We start from the raw sequence: 12,270 nt of genomic DNA, 5'->3' as shown, positions 1-12,270 counted from the left end.
GTGTCACTGCAAATGTTGTTTTTGAGCGAGCTGGTTGGTCAGCAGCTTGCATTTATATAGTGCCTTTGACATAGTGAGTATCCAAAGGCACTTCATAGAAGACAGCAAGCAGTAACAACTAAGAATGTAAGAAATAGGAGCAGGAATAGGCCATAAGGCTGCTCGAGCCTGCTCCACCATTCAATAAGATCATGGCTGATCTTCTACCTCAACTCCACTTTCCCGCCCAATCCCCATATCCCTGGTTTCCCTTAGAGTCCAAAAATCTATCAATCTTAGCCTTGAATATACTCAACGATTGAGCATCCACAGCCCTCTGTGGTAGAGAATTCCAAAGATTCACAACCGTCAGTGAAGAAATTTCTCCTAATCTTAAATGGCCGACCCCTTATCCTGAGACTATGCCCTCTAGTTCGAGACTCTCTAGCCAGGGGAAACAGCCTCTTAGCATCTACTCTGTCAAGCCCTCTCAGAATCTTTATATGTTTCAATGAGATCACCCCTCATTCTTCTAAACTCCAGAGAGTATAGGCCCATTCTATTCAATCTCCTCATAGGACAACCCTCTCATCCCAGGAATCAATGTAGTGAACCTTTGTTGCTCCGCCTCCAAGGCAAGTATATCCTTCCTTAGGTAAGGAGACCAAAACTGTACACAGTACTCCAGGTGAGGTCTCACCAGCGCCCTATACAATTGCAGCAAAACGTCCTTACTCTTGTACTCCATCCCCCTTGCAATAAAGGCCAACATACCATTTGCCTTTCTAATTGCTTGCTTTACCTGCATATTAACTTTGTGATTCATGTACAAGGACACCCAAATCCCTCTGAACACCAACATTGAATAGTTTCTCAACATTTTTAAAAAATTCTGTTTTTCTATTCTTCCTACCAAAGTGAATAACCTCACAATTCCCCACATTATACTCCATCTGCCACCTTCTTGCCCACTCACGTAACCTGTCTATATCCCTTTGCAGATTCTGTGTCCTCCTAACAGCTTACTTTCTCACCTAGCTTTGTATTGTCAGCAAACTTGGATACATTACACTCGGTCCCTTCATCTAAGTCATTAATTTAGACTGTAAATAGCTGAGGCCTGAGCACTGATCCTTGCGGCTTCCTCTCCAGTAACAGCCTGCCAACTTGAAAATGACCCATTTATTCCTACTCTCCTTTCTGTCCGTTAACCAATCCTCTATCCATGCTAATATTACCCCAACCCCATGAGCCCTTATCTTGTGTAACAATCTTTTGCATGGCACCTTATTGAATGCCTTTTGAAAATCCAAATATACTACATCCATGGTTGCCCCTTATTTACCCTGCTAGTTACATCTTCAAAAAACTCTAATGGATTTGTCAAACACGATTTCCCTTTCATGAAACCATGTTGTCTGCCTAATCATATTATGATTTTCTAAGTGCCCTGTTACAACGTCCTTAATAATGGATTCCAGCATTTTCCCGACGACTGATGTCAGGCTAACTGACCTGTAGTTCCATGTTTTCTCTCTCCCTCCTTTCTTGAATAGCGGGGTTACATTTGGTACCTTCCAATCCACTGGGACTGTTCTAGAATCTAGGGAATTTTGGAAGATCACAGCCAATGCATCCACTATTACTGCAGCCACCTCTTTTAGAACCCTAGGATGTAGGCCATCAGGTCCAGGAGATTTGGCTTTTAGTCCCATTCATTACTTCAGTACTTTTGCTTTATTAATCTTAATTACTTTAAGTTCCTCACTCTCATTAGACCCTTGTTTCCCCGCTATTTCTGATATGTTTTTTGTGTCTTCTACTGTGAAGACAGATACAAAATATTTGTTTAACATCTCTGCCATTTCCTTATTCCCCATTATAATTTCTCTTGTCTCAGTTTCTAAAGGACCCATGTTTACTTTTGCTACTTTCTTCCTTTTTACATACTTGTAGAAGCACTTGCAATCTGTTTTTTTATTCCTTGTTTACACTCATGTTCTATTTTCTTCCTCTTAATCAATTTTTTGGTCATCCTTTGCTGGTTTCTAAAATTCTCCCAATCCTCAGGTTTAGTACTACTCTTGGCAACATTATAAGCCTCTTCTTTTAATCTATTACTAACCTTAACTTCTTCAGTTAGCCATGGATGGATCACTTTTCCTGTGGAGTTTTTATTTCTCAATGGAATGTATATTTGTTGAGAATTATGAAATATTTCCTTAAATGTTTGCCATTGCTTATCTACCATCATATCTTTTAATCTAATTTCCGAATCTACCTTAGCCAACTTGCCTCTCATACCAATTTAATTGGCTTTGTTTACGTTTAAGACTAGTTTCGGACTTAAGTACGTCACTCTTGAACTCAATGTGAAATGCTATCATATTATGATCACTCATCCCCAGAGGATCCCTTACGATCAGATTACTAATTAACCCTGTCTCATTACACAAGACAAGGTCTAAAATAGCCTTTTCCCTGGTTGGTTCCACGACGTATTTTTCTAGAAAACTGTCTTGCATGCATTCCATGAACTTGTCCTCCAAACTACTTTTGCCAACTTGATTTGCCCAGTCTATAAGAAGATTAAAGTCATCCACGATTATTGCATTACCTTTGTTACAAGCTTGATTAATACTCTGTCAAACAGTGTAACTACTGTTAGGGGGCCTATAAAGTACTCCCACCAGTATTTTCCGCGCCTTGTTATTTCTTATCTCCACCCATACTGATTCTACTTCCTGATCTTCCGAGCCAAGATCCTTTCTCACTACTGTCCTTATGTCATCCTTTATCAGGGCTACTCCCCCTCCTTTTCCATTTTGTCTGTCTTTTCAAAAAGTCAAGTACCCTGGAATATTTAGTTCCCAACCTTGATTACCTTGCAATCACATCTCAGTAATGGCTACTAAATCAAACCCATTTATCTGTATTTTTGCCATTAATTCGTCTACCTTGTTATGAATGCTTCGTGCATTCAGATAAAGTGCCTTTAATTTTAACTTTTTACTATTTTTCCCTAATTTGACCTTATTGACTGATGCGCTATTACCGTTAAACTCTCTGTCCCTTCCTGTCACATTCTGCTTATCCTTACCCAAATCACTACACTGCTCTATGGCCTTAACTTTTTTCTTTAGATTTATAAATTTCCTCTCACCTGAATCCTCCCTGTGCCCATCCCCACTTTTTAGTTTAAAGCCCTATCTACAGCCCTAGTTATTTGATTCACCAGAACACTGGAGCCAGCCCAGTTTAAGTGGAGCCTGTCCCAACGGAACAGCTCCCTCTTTTTCCAGTACTGGTGCCAGTGCCCCATGAATCAAATCCCCAGTCTCCCACACCACTCTTTGAGCCATGCATTTAACTCTCTGATCTGTTTGATCCTATAGAGTTAATGGAGATGACTGAAAGTTTAGTCAAAAAGAGATTTTTGAAATTGGGGAGAGAAAGGTGGAGGAATATAGCGAAAGAATACTGGAGAGTATGGTTAGAATGGCTGAAGGCCCCATCTTTGGAGCGAAGAAAAGAGGGATGCATGGAGACCAGAGTTGGAAGACAGCAGGGCACGATGCTGGGTTGTAGGATGGGATGAGTTTGTAGAGGGAGATTGGCCCATGGGATATGAGATAAACTGATTAAATCATGGGTGTTGGCACCAGTTCAGACTGTTTATCTTGATCTACAATGAGTATGCACAACCCTTTAGACTGTGCCTCAGGACATTTCTTTCCCAAAGAAGATCAAATGATTTTTAAAAAAAAAACAGCACCCCCCGATGGCTCAGTTTGTACTAAACTCTCCTGCTTGTATTGTAGGGAAAATATCCATGAAATTAGATCAGTTAAGTAATACTTGTGTATATTTTGCAAAATAAAAGTGCTACAATAGCGATTGGAACTGACCACAGTATGGTTATTTAAAAGGGGATGTCTGCCTGTTTTTCCAAAAGAAAGGAAGAGATAAAAGAGAGAGGGAAAGAAAGAATGTGAAAGTAAAAAAAAAATAGGTATGGGGTAGATTTTCCTGGTCTTGTGCCTGGGTTACTGAATCACCTGGGTGCAGCAAATATAGGAAAATTGGGCAAAGGAGGAGAGCACATTTGTAAAGGAGTCTACACAATATGCCCTGGTGCAGGACCAGAAAAATCTATTCCATACAGACAAAAATGATAGAAAGTGTGTGTGTGAATAAAAAAAAACAACTTGTCCTCTGTTTTTGGGGAAATTGGTTGTGTGGGTTGTTAATTATTCACTGGTAAAAACCTTATTCTATTGTATTATGACAACCATCTCCATATTGCAGTGCTCCTTGACACAATAGGTGTCTACATTTGGTATAAACTTCAGTCCATTGAAGGAATTTAAACCAGAAATCATCAGATCAGAGGGCAAACCGCTCCGAACAGTGGAAAGCAGTTGCTTTCAAGAAATGTATTCAATGCACTGTTTAGATTTTTTTTGCCTGTACTGTCTGGGTTTCTAGTGTCTGTAATTTTCTTTCTTGGTGATGTGTCTGGCATAACCAATCACTTTACACTACTAAATGTGTGCTTGCTCTTTGGATTGCATTCTTGCCTCTGAGTCAGGACGTTGTGGGTCCAAGCCCCATTCTAGAACTTAAGCACAAAATCTCGGCTGAAACTTCAGTGCAGTGCTTAGGGAATGCTGCATTGTCTTTGAATGCAATGTTCAACTGATTTCCTATCTACCTGTTCAGATTTTATGGTTCTATTTGAAGAAGAGCACAGAGTTCTTCCCTCAACCAACACCACCAAAAATAGATTGACTGGTCATTTATCTAATTGCTGTCTGTGGGATCTTGCTGTGTGCAATACAGCTGCTGCATTGATCTACATAAGAGTGACTGCATCAGGATGGTATGCTTTTTTGTCTGCACAATTTACTGTAATTTAGTGCACAATTTACTGTAATTTAGTCACAACAAAAAAAGGCTGAAAAATGCAATAAACAGAGTACTCATTTTTACCTAATAAGTTAACTGTTCATGGTTATTTTATGCTTGTATTCATATTGTGCTGTGCCTTTTGTAAATATTTAGATGGGATTTCCACAGAATCTACTGGAATCATTTGACAGTGAATAAATTAATTGCATGTTTTATTATTATTTTTATTTTATTATCCATCTTTATCACCATCTGCTTATATGTATCCATCTGATTTTATATATAATTGGTTGTTAGGAAGACAGATTTTCAATATCTAAAGTAAATATTGAAAACCAAACACTAGAAGATCAAAATCTGGCTTAGATCAAACATTGGTTTCAAAAGCTTAATTTGTCTTACTGTCTGGCTCAAAATAAGAAGAAAATTTTGCTACAGAAAACACATTTGAGAGTGAAGTTATTTAATTTACATTGGCTGATGGTCTGCTTCTGACTTTAGAAACTAATATATATTCTATAAATTATAAACCTTCCCTACTTCAAAACTTATAGGTTAAATTTTAGCCTTGTTCTTGCTTATCCAGTTAATGTATTGTACTTCCCTTTCCATAATAATTAGTACCTTAAATTTGCAGAATAACATCCAGAGAGATGGTCAATTATTGTACTAAATCTTGTAAAACCTCTTCAGTTTTACAAGATAAATAGTTTTTGGGATAAAAGCTACTTTAATAAAATGCAACAAACAGAATGGTGCATTTTATAAAACAAAATGATCAATTTTGTTGATCAAAGAAAGCTCAGATTAATTTAATTGAGGGATATTGTTGACATTGTAAATGTTGAGAGTGAAGCTTAACCAGTATATAGCAGCCATTTAAAACCCTGATAACGTACACTCCAGTATCTGGTCTCTATATTGCAGATATTTTAATATTTAATGGAAAAGGTAAGTAGTTGAGAAGTTAACAGGACTTTGCAGAGGATGTCATTTTTCCAAATGTTAAAAGCCATCCCACAAATGTTATGTGCTAAATAGTTCCAATTTAAAATAATAAATATATCTATGTACTTCTTGAGATAAACCATGTGGAAAAATGATTGGATTATTGAGGCAGAACTTGAGAGATTTTGGTAATGTAGCAAAAAATATTAAGACAATTATCGCAGCTCTGAAAATATTTAAATCATGCGTGCTTTAAAAAAATTAAACATACTTTCACATCTAAATCTCACAAAAACTGGTAACAAGGGATTGATTTTATCATTTTTAATGCCCAGTTGTCTGCAACTTAATAGGGAAAACTGGAAACTTAGGTGATGGTGAGTCATGTGCAGTTTTTTCACTTTACCTTATATATATATATATGTGCTATTAAACTAATATTTGGTAGGAAATTCAGATAGAGCTGCATTTAGTTTCTATACTTTATTTCCCTATAGGAGCCTCTTCCTTTGAGTCTCTATCAGCATGAAGTGAAGAACATTCTGGGTAATAATGAAAGTCTACCTGTTTGGTAACGGCTGTAGTGTGTTATTAACCAGAAAGCAATGCTTTGTTTAATTTTCTCCATTACTAACAACGTATGGAATTCAAAAACTAATCCTGTGAAAGATACAAAATGGTTGCAATGAGAAGGGGATAGCTGAAAATTTAGATGTATATTCATTTTATTGAAACCAAAGGTCTCAAATTTGCACAACACAATCCTAACGATCATGCTGAGATTGTGCTCACCGGTGGCCTCCAGCGCTGACTCCACTGGAGATTGCGCATCTCCAGCAATCATCTGCCTCATTTAGGCATAAAATCTGACATCTGGCTGCCTTTCGGGACGGAGGGGGTTGTGCAGGCCCCTTCCCATTCCCCCAACACCCCATGCAGACTTCCATCGGTCTTCTGTGTTATGGGGCTGTTGTTTTTTTTAAAAAATTATATGGGCATTCTTTGGGGGTTCTAGCATGGGGAGTACCCACCCTTGACTTTCCCTCTGATGACATAGCATGCTGGAAAATCCTGAAAACGGTGAAGACCTGCTGTAACTAGGTTCCTGCTGTTTTCTGATGGGTTCTGCTAGTCGTCTATAGATTTTTGTGGCTATAGTGTTGTAGATTTATAGTGAACATTTCACAAGTCAGTTGGCAGGATAAGAGAAAAGGAAGCATCCAACAAATCAAATCCCAGAGCCCATGTCACCAGGGACCAATCAGTTCCCAGAACCATCTAAGTAATGTCATTTATGATTGACTCAGTACCAAAAATAACACAATTCCACTGCAACAATGTTTTGTGGCATACAGTTGCTGCGACAGCTCCACTAATCCTACTAGATGTGCCCTTAAAAATAATCAATGAAATATAAAATGCAGTCAATAATTCACAGAAAAGAATTGAACGTCACCATTTCACCTTCCAGGCTTGACTCCATGTACAACCTCCCGCCCTCTGTTGCCGAATCTGGCTGCTCCCCATTTTCCTGCTCATAGGCAACTTGGCGGCACCCTACACTCCCTCTTTCAGCTCTCCGCAGTGCCAGGGCTTCACTGGTCTTCCCCCGGTTCCTGTGTCTTAGTCGTAGGGCTACTTCTACTCCACTTCCCAGGCATTGGCATGGACCTCCTCTAACCACCTGAGCTGAGAGAAAGCCCTGCTGCCGACATAGCTGTAATGAAAAAGATGGTGATTTTGGTCCTCTGGGGATGACTAGACTTTCTATTCTGACTCAGGCAATTGATGCAAGTAATAAACAAAACTGTGATACGAATTTTTAAAAAAGTTACACATTGAAGTAGACCACAAACTTCAAAAAAATAGGGAAGGTGAATTAATCCAATCAGAAACTGCAGGAGTGAGAATAGTTTCACTTTCTTGTAACCTTTCAAAAGATTTATCGCTGATGTGTTCATTTATTTGATGAAATGACACTAAAATTGGCCTCAGCACCTCTGTGTTGGGTGGAAAACTCAGCCAGGGTTCCCAGTCCTCACAGATGTGTGAGAGTCAGTCAGAGAAGGAGGGGTAAAAGAAAAGACAGAGGGAGACCAATATTGTGTCAGTTTGGAGGGGGGTGGGGGGAAAGGGGGAGAATTATTGTTTACTTTTATCTATAAGCAATACCATGGGAGATAGGTTTGTTCTAATGGAATATTTTCATCAAACAAACAGTGAGAAGTCCTTTTTGAGAATATATTTGACAAGTTGCTGTCACAGATAAAGGAGGGTCAGTTGATGAATTGGCTGATACAAATGATGTCATACAAATTGTATGATTCTCTAGTGGTGAGTAATTCATTGATTTTTTTTTTGCTGTGCCGTTTCCAATGTATAGCTGAACAGGAAGAAAGAGCATTTTCAATGTTTGTTCCAGTTTAGTGAAACACAACTTTGGCATACTTGTACTATGCAAACTTTTGTCTGCAGGCCCTTGTCCTCCTTCACAAATGCACAGATGTAGAAAATGTTTGTTTCTTGAGATCATTTAAACTTTTGGTGGACCATCCAGAGCTGAATGTGAACATGACCTGGTCAGCAGATGAAGAAATCAATCCCAAGCTTATTGACTGCCACTGCATTCTATATGAACCATCCATATTTGTCACTCAAGGTTTGCTACAGTTGCAAAGCTGATGAACTTTCTAACATCAAGTTTCTATCTCCAGCATGGAAAAGTACATTCTGTCTCCTTGGCATTTAGCTGATTTCCTCAGGTATAACAGCAGCTGTTGCCCTCAATTGCTTGTGGGCAATATAAAGGGATTGGCACATTATTTAAAGGACAAAAGGAATGATGTGCATATGACTAACTCCAGCAATACAGTATGTGGATGTGTGCAATTTTCTCATCACTTGGTCATTCAGATTGTCTCTGTGGAGTACTCCAAGGAAGAGACTTTAGCAGCACTTTCCTTGACATTGAGAAAATGGTGATAGTCCAAAGAGGTGTTATAGGATCGTATCTTCATTTCATGAGTTTTTTGTGGAGAGCAAGAAAATCTGAAATATGCAGCAGCTGGAATGGAGAAACTTGCTGTTAGTACAATAACATGGTTTACAGATTTCAGAATGGGAACAAGTTTCTACATTAGTTGAGGATTACATTTATTATGAAACTGCATGGACAATGGTTAAGATAAATTGCTGGCTATATCAAGACACCAAACCAAAGGCTATTTGGAAAGACATAAAGCAGTAGTGTTCAAGAGGAAGTACACTTAACAAGAACAACAACTTGCAATTACATAGCGCCTTTAATTTTGAAAAATGTCCCAAGGCACTTCACAGAAGTATAATCAGAAAAAATGGACATTGAGCTCAAGAAGCAGATATTGGGAGGGGAGACCATAAGCTTGGTCAAAGAGGTGGGTTTTAAGGAGGGCCTTAAAGGAGGAGAGGGAAGTGGACAGGCCTTGGTGATTTAGGGAGGGATTTCCAGAGCATGGGGCCTAGGCAGTTGAAGGCATGGCTGTCAATGGTGGGACAAAGGAAGGGGAGATGCACAAGTGGCCAGGGTCAGAGGAACGGAGAGTTCGGATGGGGGTTGTAGGGCTGGAGAAGGTTAGAGATAGGGAGAGGCGAGGCCATGAAGGGATTTAAACACGAGGATGAGAATTTTAAACTTTAAACTTAGAGTAACCTAACTCTCAAAAAATGAAACTTGTTAGGCGGTGCCTGCATTACTTACAATTCTGTGATTTTTTTTCATTTATTTTATTTCAATATATCTTTTCCATCATTTTCCAAAATGAATATCATTAAGTTTATTTTTTGTTGAAGCAGTGTATCAGAGGAACACTTGCACAAGAAGTGTGATTGGATTTAAACCTGACCTCAAAAAATGTTTTAGCATCTGGATTACCATTTTTCACACTGATTTATTTCCAAAGGCAGTGTAGTGAATGATCTGCAACTAAATGTATGATAATATTGCCACTGCATTCCCCATATAGATAAAAGTGCCAACTAATGTGGAACCTTCAGTGTTTTATTGCAAATTGCTTTCTAGATTTGTAAAGACATTCCCACATTCCCATTCAAGGGCTGTGGTTACTATTTTTTGGGGTTCCTCCAAGAAAATGTGTTGAATGAAAGGACAAATTTGTTATACACACAGTTGAAAGAGGAGGAACCGAGTGACCAGGAGACAAGATGATTTTATTCCAGCTACTTTATAGTTCCAAAAAGGTTGGGGAGGGTTCTGCTCCATCTTCATTTAGGAACAAATCCCTAAAAAGGAAATATTGAAGAAAGGTGGTCACCTTGCCAACTACCATCCAAGCATTGTGACCTAGAGATTGGCAAGTAGCCATCAATTTCAAGGAAACATATTTTCACATAGAAAGCCAATGAAAGCCACAGTAATTTTCTGCAGTTTCAAATAGTGGGGAAGTGTTACCAGTAGAAATTATTGCCTTCTGGCCAAACTTAGACACAGCCTTTTTTTAAAATAAAGGCACTTGTATATCTATATGGGATACATGCACATGCCAATCTGGTCCATCATAGGAAATTCAAGACAGATTGTCAGATTTGTGCAGTTAGCTTGCTGCTGTGTTTCCCCAAACACTTATTTACATTAATTATAAGAGTCAATCCTGCTTGATGGTATTTCACTCAAAACAGTGTTCTAATATGATAGCTTCAACAACTACATACTCCATCCTTAATCATGGGCTGGGGAGTCATCTGCAGGACAGGTGGACCATCAACAGGTTGGAACCTAGTTCAGCAGAACTGACACTGCAACAATGCATTTCAATTCTACTAATGTAATTTATCAGTAATGAAGTGTTTTGGGATGTAATGATGTGCTATATAAAAACAACTTATTTTTTCAGTACATAGCACCATGATAGTCCATTATATAAAGATGCTGAAGGATGTTTAAAGGTTAGCTGTTTGATTTGGAGGTGGGATGTTGGTGTCAGAACAGCAGGGAAGTGTGCCCAGCATGGCAGCGTAATGGCAGATGTTCTCAGCAGGAAAGCATCCAGCTCTATTATTAGACTCTCCACAGGGAAGAGGTCTCTATTTGATAAATGGGGAACAATCAAGCTATCCAGTTCATCTTGAAAAAACATACAATAATAAAGTACAATAGTAAAGTGCCAGTAAAACTGGCAAAGTTAAGTCAGCGGCCGTGGGAACAGAAGGAAGCAGCCCGGCCGCACCTGAAGTAGGAGTAACTGGCGCGGGGCCAGGGTGCAGTGATTTGGTGGTGTGAGTGGGGAAAGCAGTCAGTGCAGCACAATACAGGTGGTGGGTACAGTAAGTAGCAGTAGGAAAAGGGTAGTGGGAGCAGTTCCTATAAGTAGGAAGATAAGAGGGGCAGAAAAAGAAGGCGGTGCTGGAGTAGATAGGGTGGTAGGTCCGTGGCAAGTGGGAGAAGATAGGGTGTAACGTCTGTGGCAGGGGGGAGAAGATAGGGTGGTAGGTCGGTGGCAGGGGGGAGAAGTAATTTGCAGCTTGGAATGGGGGGGAAGGTAGGAAGGGGGTGGGGAGGAGTGAAACAGCTTTAAGTAAAATAAAGGGGCAGTTGCAGGAGTCTCGTAGCAGCTGGGAAGTGCAAGTTAGAAGGGGTGGTGTTGGAGGATTCAAAGGTTGATATTATGATGAAGGAAACGGTACAGCATTGGCTATCAAAAGCAACATAAGCAGGAATTACTAAGTGTCACAGGATAGGAAGTAAGTTTAACAACACAAAGTGCTGCAATCACAAAAATTTATAAATGATCGATTATTATTTACTAGGATTGGCTTCTGTATTACGCTTACGTTGTATTAATGGCTTGACCATTATGTGAAATTAATTTAAATCAGATGAATCCATGTAACTTCCTAATCTCAGCTATCCCATTATAGGACGGTGTTGAGTGGAAGCCTGGTGTTTCCTGACAAGAAGGAAGAGAAAATCAGAGGAAGAATGATCAAGGTCATTCTCTAACATGTCCTAGGGGCTCGTTTCAGAGCAGCATTGGAAGAATGGCAAGAAGCACATAAGCCTATTGTCTTGGCTCGGCATGGTGTTTGGCATGAGGAAATTAGGAAACTTCTGCACATTGTCATCTCTATATATTGCAGTCACAAAAAAAAAGTTGTCTTACAGTGCGAACAGGTTGACTAGCAAACAGGAAATCACTGCCAGTCAACATTTTTTTAGATGTTTATTCTCATCCTTCTTTATTACATGCAGTTTACAAGAAGGAAGTACTTTTTGTTTGGTAAGAAAACTTAGTCTGCATCCAGGAAGTTTAGCAAGGCAAGATTTGATTTTTTAACGGGAACAGATTGTGATATTTAGCTCAGTCTCGCATATATTCACTTATTTTTTGGTGTGGGGAATATAACTCCTGTTGGAAATGCCAAACCCACAGCCTAAAA

General features: G+C 39.2%; 1 protein-coding gene across 3 annotated transcripts in view; it reads left to right on the top strand.

The window, feature by feature from the left end:
- galk2 (galactokinase 2) overlaps window positions 1-12,270 on the top strand; it is a 105,649-nt gene that overhangs the window by 35,845 nt on the left and 57,534 nt on the right. The gene's annotated exons all lie outside the window — the stretch shown is intronic.

This window comes from Heptranchias perlo, chromosome 34, assembly GCF_035084215.1.
Source record: "Heptranchias perlo isolate sHepPer1 chromosome 34, sHepPer1.hap1, whole genome shotgun sequence".
Classification (NCBI taxonomy): Eukaryota; Metazoa; Chordata; class Chondrichthyes; order Hexanchiformes; family Hexanchidae; genus Heptranchias; species Heptranchias perlo.
Note: the sequence above shows the minus strand (reverse complement) of the source record. Positions and strands in the feature narration are given on the sequence as shown.